The sequence below is a fragment of the Impatiens glandulifera genome, chromosome 1 (genome assembly GCF_907164915.1).
Source record: "Impatiens glandulifera chromosome 1, dImpGla2.1, whole genome shotgun sequence".
In the NCBI taxonomy this organism is placed as follows: Eukaryota; Viridiplantae; Streptophyta; class Magnoliopsida; order Ericales; family Balsaminaceae; genus Impatiens; species Impatiens glandulifera.
This window is the reverse complement of record NC_061862.1, coordinates 49,562,130-49,573,501: the sequence shown is the minus strand read 5'-3', so window position 1 is coordinate 49,573,501 and position 11,372 is coordinate 49,562,130. Positions and strand designations below refer to the sequence as shown.

At 27.0% G+C, this 11,372-nt stretch overlaps 1 pseudogene; it reads left to right on the top strand.

Annotated features, from left to right (window-relative positions):
* Positions 1-4,634: 4,634 nt before the first annotated feature.
* LOC124927322 lies at positions 4,635-6,564 on the top strand (annotated as a pseudogene).
* Positions 6,565-11,372: the final 4,808 nt, after the last annotated feature.

Genomic DNA, 11,372 nt, shown 5'->3' with positions numbered 1-11,372 from the left:
ATAAATGATTTGTATGTTAGATTATTGGATTGGTAGATTAAGTTATATTATTTGTATGTTAGATTATTGATGAATTGTTGGTTTAATTGATGAAGTTAGACTATAGGATTATTGATGTTAGGTTGTTGAATTATTAATTTGTATGTTAGGTTAGATGGAAATTCCAGACAAAACATGGATGACTATACTTCGTATCGATCCTAAATATATTGAGGGGGTTGACAAATTCATAGAATTTGCTGAAAGGTCTACGAGTAGATCATTGATTGCATGTCCTTGTGTAAGATGTACAAATCGAGTATATGAGAATAAGAGTGTGGTTAAATCCCATCTGATTGTATTCGGAATAAGACAAAATTATGGTTTTTGGTGTTTTCACGGTGAAAGGAGAATTGGACGTCAGAATGTAAATGTTGTTACTAAGAATGTGGAGGAAGATGAATCAGATGGTGAAATTGAAGACGAACCGATCAATGTACCAACAAATAATGATACTAATATCATGGATAACGAACCTGTTGAAGTTTGTAAGGATCATCTAATGGAAGATATTATTGCTGAGGATCATCTAATGGAAGATATTATTGCTGATTTGTATCCTAATGTCAACAATCATAATGAACATCCAAGTGAAAATGAGCATCTCGTTGATGATGCTAAGACGTTTTACAAATTGTTGGACGATTCGAAACTACCTTTGTATGAAGGTTCTCGCATTTCCAAAGCCTCAACTCTTCTTAAACTTCTTCACATAAAGAATGTAGGTCAGTGGACAAACACGTCATTTGATTTATTATTGAGTTTATTAAAGGAGGAAATACTGCCAATTCACAATCAACTACTAAATTCGTATTATGAGTGCAAGAAATTCATTAAAGACATGGGTCTATCGTACGAAACAATTGACGCGTATTACTCATTTTCTGATCAGAAGCCACTAAGCCAGAGTAAGAGTTTCCCATACGAGACCTGCGCACAATCAATACGTAGAATGTAAATTTTTTTTAATATAATTTTTTTTTTATTTTACTTTAGTTTAAGACGTTTTAAATTATAATTGAATTCTTAAGTTTAAGTTTTTATTTTTTTTTTCATTTTTACATTTGAACTTAGTTAATTAAAAATAAAAACTTTTTTTATAATTTAGAGTGTTTTTAACTTATATGGAACTATCTTAGTTAATTAAAAAGGAATTTTTTTTTTTTTTATAATTTATAAGAATCTTTAACTTGTATATTTTTTTAAATTAACTTATTCGTAAATGCACTTAAGCATATATAAAAAAAATTACAATAGAATGAAATCAAAACAAACACAAGACAAAGTAATTAAAAGAAAACTTCTTAAATATATTTATTGGTAATCAAATCTTTTATACTGGAAAGTTAGATAATAAAGTAGTTTAATATGAAATATAAAGTACTTAGTTTTACATATTAATCCGCTGACCAAAATCATATTCAAATAAATCTAATTTTTATGTTGAATTCTTATATATTTTTTTAATATTAATGTATTTGAATTTATTATAATGGGATGTAAATTCCTTAAAAAATAATTATTTGTTATTTTATTATTTTATAAAAAATTTTACTTATAATTTTTGGAAAAATATAAATTTAAAAAATACTTTAAATTTTGAAAAAAATAGTTTGACACATAAATTGTGAAGAAAAAAAATATTTTTTAAAAATATTTTTTAGGCTTTTTTAATTTTAAATTTATTTTGTATTTTAAATTTTAAGAAATATTTATTTATAAAATATAAAAAAATATTTCATTTTTTTCAATTAATTTTAAAAAATATATATATTTAAATTTTAAATTTAATAAAACAAAAAATGTTAGATTACACCACACAACTCACGACACAACACTATTGTGCTCATGGCCAATTGTGTCTTTCCATAATAATCAAAAAATAATTATTATGTATAAATAAAACAAGAAAATAAGTCGAATTGGTAATTAATGATATAAAAATTAATTAATTAATTTAAATTAATAATTATATAATATTTTGTTGGTTTCACTAAACTTTAAATCATGTCTCTTACATCATTCACTAATATTACTAATACTTATAACTTTTTAAAATTAATTTAAATCATAAATTAACTTAACCTATTGATAATCATCCTTTAAGTTATTTGACACTCATTCAATCATACATTTTTTCTTCTATTAACTTTATAAGTCGTTTCCACAATCCATATATCGTTCTGATCAAAACTTAAAAGCTTCTTTCCTTATTGACTAAATTAGTATAAGCCCTGTTAGAAGGAAGCAGAGAGGCAGCAGAAGTAGAGAGACAACAAGACAAAATTAGAATAAAGATGAAAATTTTGTTTCAAGTTTTATAACATCGTCTTTAATGCTCATTTATAATGATATTTTCGAGATATAAATTGTATTATATCTTGTTAAAATATAAATTTAAACAAAGTTAGTAGATGATAATATTAAACCAAAAAAAATTATTTAAATTAAATACAAAAAAAGGATTAAATAGGTTTGTTTCACAAGTGTTTATATACAATTTTTGGTTCCTCCTTAATTTCTGGTGTCACAGTCTATCAGGTTATTTATATAATTTTGAGTACAGTAATCTATTCATTTGTTAAAACTTCATCTAATAATGTTTCTTGTCATAGTTATATTTCTACAATGTTTATAAAACATAAATATCTATATTTATGTTTTTAATCATGTATATTAGAACTTAGAACAATGGAAATTTCTAAAGAATCAGTTTAACGCCTAAAAATATGATCTAAAACGAAACGAGCACAGTTAAGATTTGAGTTAAGACACGAGCACACGATTATTTACTAATGTTATTTTTTATGTGTATATAATTTAATGATTTTGAATTTAATACTTATATAAATTGTTTTCTTTTTAATAATGATAAAATATTTTTAATATTTATATAACTACTTTAATTCTTTGTTGATGAATATGGTTGTAATATTTTAAATATTATAAATTTAATCTAAAATCACTAAATAAAAAATAAATACACTTATATCAAACTAAGTTCTTTATGAATTAGGTGGGGAGTGATTTTGGTCTAAAAGATATATAATTAATTGGTTTTAACATTATCTTAATAGTATAATCAATTTTTCAGTAATTTTGAATTCCTTTCAATATTTAAATTTAAAATATTGTTTATTAATATCATTTATAAATAATTAAAAAAATTAAGAATCTCAAATTAAAAATCTTAGTTGTAAAAAAATATATATATCATTTACAATAATTATTTCTTACAAATAATTATTTTTTTTCTTAAAGTTAATTAAACTCTTTGTTAACATTTGAGACACCTAAAATAAATATGACAAAAGACATATGATGTAGACTAAGTAATTGACGAACCAATATTCAAAAATTGATCAAAATACAACCATGTTAGTTAAGTTTTCTATTTGTTGCCATTACAGTTTTTCATTTCGGTTGGGTAATTTTAATTATAAAAATTAATTGTTTATCCTGACTAACTATTTATAAAAAATTAAGATGTAAAATTAAGTTCACAAGAACTTGAAAAATTAAAAAAGAAAAAAAAGTTAAGAGTGAACTGAAATTAAATTTATAATAATAAAACAATATCACATCACAATAATCATAATTCATGCAATACCATAAAATAATTCTTGATTAATTAATCAAAATAATTATTAATTAAAATGATTATTATAAACTATATATAAAGTCATTAATCAAAAAGACATTAATGAATATTAAATTATCCAAAATTAAAATGTTACTAAATATCTAATATTGTCATTAGTCAATAAGTAAGATTTATATTGTTAATATATATGATGACATCACTTAAATAAGACCACTTATCTATAAGAAAGAGTGATAATTAAAATCATTTCATTCTCTCTGTAAAATAAAAGATTTAACTTACATAAAAAAAATGCATTTAATAATTAAGTTTTGTTTAGAAGTGTTTCCAAGTAATGATCTAAATTTTAAAACTACATGTAATCAAATAAATTTTAAATAAACAAAAAATACTTGTTAGTTCAAATAAGTGAGATATGAAACTTTTTCTAAACATAAAAATATAGAAACTCCAAATTTGCCTTATTAACTACAGTATCTCACAAATTTGAAAAACTAAGATATTTTAATAATAAAATAACACTTAAAAAAACATTGAGAAAAGTGTTAATTAAGAAAAGTGTTAATAATTCTAAACTCTCCCAGAAAAAATGATATTGATAAACTTAGTTATTATCTGCAGAATTATTAAATATATTATAAATAAAACGATATTCTAATCTTTTATTTATTTTTTATTTAATTCATTATTTGCATTTCTGATAGGATCGGTGACACCAATACAGATTAAGACACATCTCCAAACTTATTTACGATGATGAAGAATGAAGAATGAAGAATCTTTGTGGAGTAAGCCAGATCTGAAATATCCGGATTGTGAATGTGTTCCACAAAAAGAATGCTTTGAGACGAATAGATTCTCTTTTGAGAGATTAAAGATAGTTCTTCATTTCAGAAAAGAAAACTTAATTATAAAATATAGTCCTTTATCTACTAGAAATACAACAAGTAAATTCTAATTTGTGTAGATAAATATTGGAGCTACTTCTACAATGGTACTATGTTGCTTTTGCAGTTCATCATCTGATACCTATACTCACGCAACTTCAAACTTGGTTGCTTCTAGTAATCTTGAGCAGACCATTCAACAAATAATTGATATGGGGGTGACAACTGGGATAAGGAAACTGTCACTCGAGATCTTTGAGCTGCTTACAACAATCCTGAGCTGTAGATTACTTATATTCAGTATGCCCTTGAACTTGTTGATTTTAGTTTATTTTGGCATGTGAGATATTGATATATCTATTAACATTGTAGGGAATTCCAGAAACAACAGAAGTTGCAGTTCCTGTGCCTCACTTTCCTACAAGTCAGGTTACCTTGGAAGGGACTGGAATGGGCACAGTTTCTAATGCTTCTTCCATCGGAGCACCCAATTCATCTCCACTGAACTTGTTTCCGCAGGTAGCATTCTCAGTTTCTTCCTTTGTCCTCTCTATATTTTTTCTGTTTATTGCATGGTTAAGATGTAATAGGAAGCAGTTTCTGGCGGTGGCAACGATGGACTTGGTTCTCTTGTTTTTCTAAGAAGCAACCAACAGGTTTTGATTAATCTTCATTCATCTCATTTGAAAACTTATATTTGTCACGATTACATTGGAAAATCAACAAAGTTAAAACTGAAAGTTGTTTTTTTCGTTTGGTATAAGATTTGTTATGCATCATAATTATTTTGGATCAGCCAAATTATAGTGGGATTTTTATTGCTTCTTTTGGTATATAAATCATTTTCTAGATCATGATCCAAATAATAGTGATTTGTTTGCCTCATTTGATATAGAGATTTTTTTCTTGCTCATGATAAGATAATGATCAAATTATATTTTAGATCATTTTGATTTTTGGATGCATAACCCAAAATAGAAATTGTACTGGTAATTGGTAGCCTTGGTCAAAGCTTGGAGTACCCAGATTGACTACTTTCAGTCATCTAATGAGACTTTAAAAACTTATAAAAATGAAAATCATTTAAGCAGGTCCCTGCTGTGATGCTGGCACAATTTATTTTTAATGGGTTCTTTGTGAATTTGGCTTTCAGTTCCAAGCATTACGCACTATGGTTCAATCAAATCCACAAATTTTACAGGTGTGTTTTTGATAATCTGTTTTGCAAAAATGCTTATTTGGATGGGTTTTTGGGTTACTAGATCATATCTTCTTTCTGTTTGCAGCCCATGCTTCAGGAGCTTGGGAAGCAAAATCCACAACTGTTAAGGCTTATACAAGAGCATCACACAGAGTTTCTTCAACTGCTTGATGAGCCTAGTGACGTTTCTGAAGGGTCAGTATATTATGACTAACACTACAATTGAATTTGATATGTGCATTCCTTTTTGTAGCTTACTGCAAATGATCAATAGGGGGAGATCTCATAGTTTTTTATGTATCCAAAGATCAGTGAACTCAAAAACTGTATGTGTCTGGATTTGGATATAAATCCGGATCCAAATGAGAAATATCCAATAATTTTTTAACTAAGATCTATTTTCAAAGGATGACACCTTTTGGAGAATCCTATTTGGAATCTTTTATGGTTATTTATATTTCTATTGCTAATGGTTACTAAATTCTCAGGGATATGTTCGACCATGCTGATCAGGAAATGCCTCATTCTATCAGTGTCACACCAGCAGAACAGGAAGCAATTGCACGTGTATGGATAATTTATTTTCTCTTTAATCTCTTGATTCATTTTTTTCACAAATTTGTCGTGTTGTACTATTGAGGTGGTCTCCATTTGCAGCTTGAGGCAATGGGATTTGACAGAGCCGTTGTAATTGAGGCATTCCTTGCCTGTGATCGTAATGAGGAATTGGTTGTTAACTATTTGTTAGAGCAAACGGAAGACTATGAGGATTGAATGGTAAATCATTTTCCTGAATTCTCTAGTCTCACATGTTTGCTCACCAATTTTTAAATAAACTAATTAAGGTATATGCTAAAGGAAAAAATGGGCTCATTTTTTTTGACCTTATGACTGCTTGAAGTCGTGAACAACTGCTTGGTAAATATGTTGTCATATTCGAAGTAAATTGCTGCACCTGTTTGTTCTATGATGGGTAAAGACAAGATATAATTTCATTTTATGACAAATCTTGAGATATTCTATATCTTAATAACTGTTTTTACAACTTTAACAATAAATGTATCAGGATTATTTGAGATATTTGAATGTTTTAAAGTGATTTGCATCTAAGCATTCAAATTGTCTCACGTCTACACTTACATATCTAAACATTCAAGTTTTAGGTTTAAATTTTTTAAACTTGCATGCCATTTATTTGAAATCTAAGTTTTCAAATTATCTCAAGGTTAATAGTTTCACTTGCAGTAAATGTACAAACTAATTTTGGAAATGTTTCATGATTTTGGAACTGACCTTCATAATTTAGTCAGCCAAAACATGAATGCATCATGCATACACAACATACATTTTAAGAGAATCAGATTATAATTATTTGAATTTGGGGTTATATTTGAATTATAAATTTAAATCTTGTTTGTTAAAAAATTGATTATTTAAAATGAATGATTAAATATTTATTTAATATTTGATAAAATAAATAAAATACAATAGATTTATAGAAAATCTTCACTGAGACTATTTAAAAAGAAATAGATAGATAATATGATAAAAAATTAAATTTAAATCATCCCCACATTTATTATATGGTAAAATTTGGAATGAAAACTTTATCAATAATAACCAAAACAGCTGGTTAATTTTAATTTTGTAAGCCATTTTTTGAAATTATCCACTGAAGTGGACAAACATCTTTTCTTGTAACTTGTGTTATTTGTAAGTTGAACACATTTTGAGCATTACTTTTTGTTAATATTTTGAATTAAAAAGTTTGATTTAAATAAACTTTTAAATTATTTAATTTTTTATATTTATAAAGATAAAAATTTACAAATTTATAAATAATTATTATAAGATTTGGAAAATAATGTGAATTTACATTTATAAATTTTAAAAAATATATAATAATTTAGGTTATTGATTTTGTATATATGATTAGTTTATTTATTATTTTTTAAATTAATTTATACTTAATTATATATATAATAATAGTATATAACTAATATTTATTCATTATTCCATTCTTTCTTTAAAGTATACACTGTTTCATGTTCACAAATAATTATTGAAGTGATGACCGAAAAATAAAATACAAAAATTATTAATATAAATAAATCATAATGGCATACAAAAATTATTAATATAAATAAATCATAATGGCATAAAGGTACGTATATGAATATTTGAGGATCCTCAAAATAGGTATCTCAAAAATAACTTATCTAAATTAGAATTTATAAAAATAATTTTTTTTCAAATAATTCTGACCATTCTACTTTTATTTTTTTTCTTTCTCTTTTCCCCTCATTTTCTCATTTCTTCTTTCTCTCTTCTCCTCAGGCCGACCGTTGATTACCCTTCCCTTCTTCCCTCCACCCGCTTTCCCGGTTTCCTCCCCGAATTTCCTACCCTTGATGATCGCTAAGCAACGCCGAAAGACGCTTCCCCGCGAGCTCCGACTCCTGCATCTTGCAGGACCACGAGACCACGCATGCAACTGTAGCAGCTGATACAAAAGATGAGTTACACAAGTCGGGTGGAGGACCATGGTGTCGAATAGGTCGCTTCACTAGAAGGCAATGCAGCAGTCGAGGTAAAAGTTAGTTTACGTCAACATAATTTAAAACAAAGTAGTTGTAGTACTTATTCATGTATGTCATATAAGTGACCTCGATTCCAAGCAACTGTTTTATTTTTTTTACATTGTGTCGCAATGTATAACAAAACAATTGCCTAGAATTGAACCCTAGTCACTTGTATGAAAGGCGGTAATAAGTATCACTATAATACAACTACTTTGTTATAAATTGCGTGGATGCAAATTATACATTGTGTGGTCAATTTGTGTATGTGGTGGGGAAGAGAATCAAATTGAGCCCTGAAAAGGCTATCTTCATTTTTTTCAAGAACATTCTGTCACACATAGGTCAGTTACGAACTTACGATGGATAACTGTTATAATGAGTTCTATTGAATCTCTAAATAGGTTATTGTTGAATTATTGTATTGTGTTGCAGCTGCTATGATGTCTGCGGTTTATGAGGAAAATAAAGACGAAGATGGCTTTCATTACATGACTTACATAGACAACAACACCTTTGGGTTGTTTTAGAACTAAAAGGAAGAAGAGATGAATTGTGAATATATCTTTACTCATTTGAAATGTTTTTTTTCGGTCTATTTTAATTTGCTTCATGTGAAGATGGAATTTGTTGATATGATATAGAGGAGAGTATTTATGAAACCTCTTCAATCTTATTTTCTGACCAGTTTGTGGTGTGATTAAAATTAATTTAGAAATGATATTCTTGATTAATGATTCTTTAACTTTCCCCTTTCATATCAATTACAAATGAAGGTTTGTTTGATGTTGGTTAATTAGATTAAATCTAAATAAAAAAATCTCCCAATAACTTGAATTTAATAGGAAAAAGGAATTTGAACATAAACTTTATTATTAATAAGAGAAACAATATGTTTTCTCCTACAATACAAATGAAACAAAAAGGGAAGAAGTTATAGATATAATAGATGAACAATTCTAAAAAAATGGTTTATCTATGACTCTTCCATGTTCACTGAAAATTCTCGATAAAATGTCGCCAGTCAAATAGATCTTTAAATCCACTACAAGTAAGAAAAAATGAATATATTATTAGGAATGAAACTAAAAATCATGAAAATATTACAACAATCATATCACATATCTACATTCAAAAATTGTTTGTTTATCAGTTTTGGAGTAGACATTATCAAAGAAAACGAATATATTATCAAAGAATAAGACATCCAGAGAGGAACATACAATGTTGTTTGGCATTAGATTAAGAACCTTTTATAAACATATTCACTTTATAATCCCACAACAGAAGTGCCAAATGTTATTCTCCCATCTCAAACATTTGGTGAAGGAATTTCTTCCAAAAAGAAAAAAAGAAGTTGAATGGAGAATTAACACCTTGCGGCGCAAACAACACTTACGCAAACTGTGCACTTTGCGTCGACGCAAAGTACAATTTGCCAATGTAATATACATATTCAGTCACATTCAGAATGGACACAATTAATTTGCGTCCCACGAAGAATGCAATTTGCGTGGGGACGTAATATACAGAAAGATTCTCACACATTCAGTCAGAATAATAACCATTCAAACCATTCAGGAAAATATTCACCTAAAACCTTAAAACCTATCATACTCAGCATGCAAGTAGGGAAAAAAATAAAAACTCACCTAAATATGCAAGCGGTGAATGGTGAATGTTGATGCAAGGAAGCGTCTGGCGTTGCTTGGCGATCGTTGGGGAATGATGGAGGTTAGTAGCGGGGGAGAGAAGAGGGGAAGCGTCTGGCGATGCTGTTGGAGTCGAGGCTCGCGGGGAGGGATGAGAAGCGCAATGGTCGCCCGGAGGAGAGGAGGGAAATGATAGAAGAGAAAATGTGGGGGAAAAGAAAAATAAACAGAAATAAAAAATATATATTAAGGATAAAATGGTCAATTTTTTTGAAAAAATGTTAGTTTTATCAATTGTTTTTGGGCTAAGTTATTTTTTAAATAAGACCTATTTTCAGTGTTATTTTATCAAATTTCCCTATTTGAGAGGTTCTACACGGTAATGAGTGGATAATTTCGGATCCGCTTTCTAGTTTTGTCCAATATTAAGTTTTTTTTTAAATAAAATAAAATTATCAATAATTTAACTTTAAATTTTCCTTTGTTTAATGTAAAATTTGAATTTAAATTTTATTATTAAGATAGAAATAAAAAAAGGTTAAACGCTAGTTCTTCTTTCAAGTCAGTATGAACTTATTTGAGCTAACATAGACATGGATAAGAGCACCAGCCTTTTTTTATTCCTTCTTCTTGCAAAGAGCGCTAGGCACCTTTTTCAACTATCTCATTAGCTAATGCCCAAGTTGCTGATTCATGTGAGGCTGCTAGTCTTTTCGACGAATAGGTTCCTGGAGATTGAATGGACATCAACAGATCATCAAAGGAAAGGTTAGATCAATAGCTAATATATATATTTTTTTTATATAATTTGTAAGGATCTTTAACCTTAAGTCGAAACACTTTTTACAAATATATAAAATATTTTTAAATACACTTTAGAAAACATAACAAACATTATAAACGGGATGAAATCAAAATAAAAAATAATTATAAGAAAACTATTGTCTTAAATATATATTAATAATCAAATCCTTTATATGACAAGATAACAAAGTAACTTAATAAGAAATATAGAATATCTAATTTTACAGATTAATTGCTGACCAAAATATTTTTCAAATAAATCTAATTTTTAATTTTTATGTTAAATTCTTATATATATTTTTAATATCAATGTATTTGAATAATTGATTATAATTATGTAAATTCTATAAAAACTAATTAGTTATTATCTTATTATTTTATAAAAAAAAAATAAAAATAGATTTTACTTTTATTTTTTTATCGGAAAATATGAATGTTGAAAATACTCTAAAACTTGTAATATGAGTATTGAATATAGTTAATAAGAAAAAAAGTTAATAAAATTCAAATTTAACAAAATTGAAATATAGTTAGAATTGTGTTTTATGACACCACCCCGCAAGATGGTCAGGTTCACTCGTGTATTGAATATGACTTTGTTTCTTT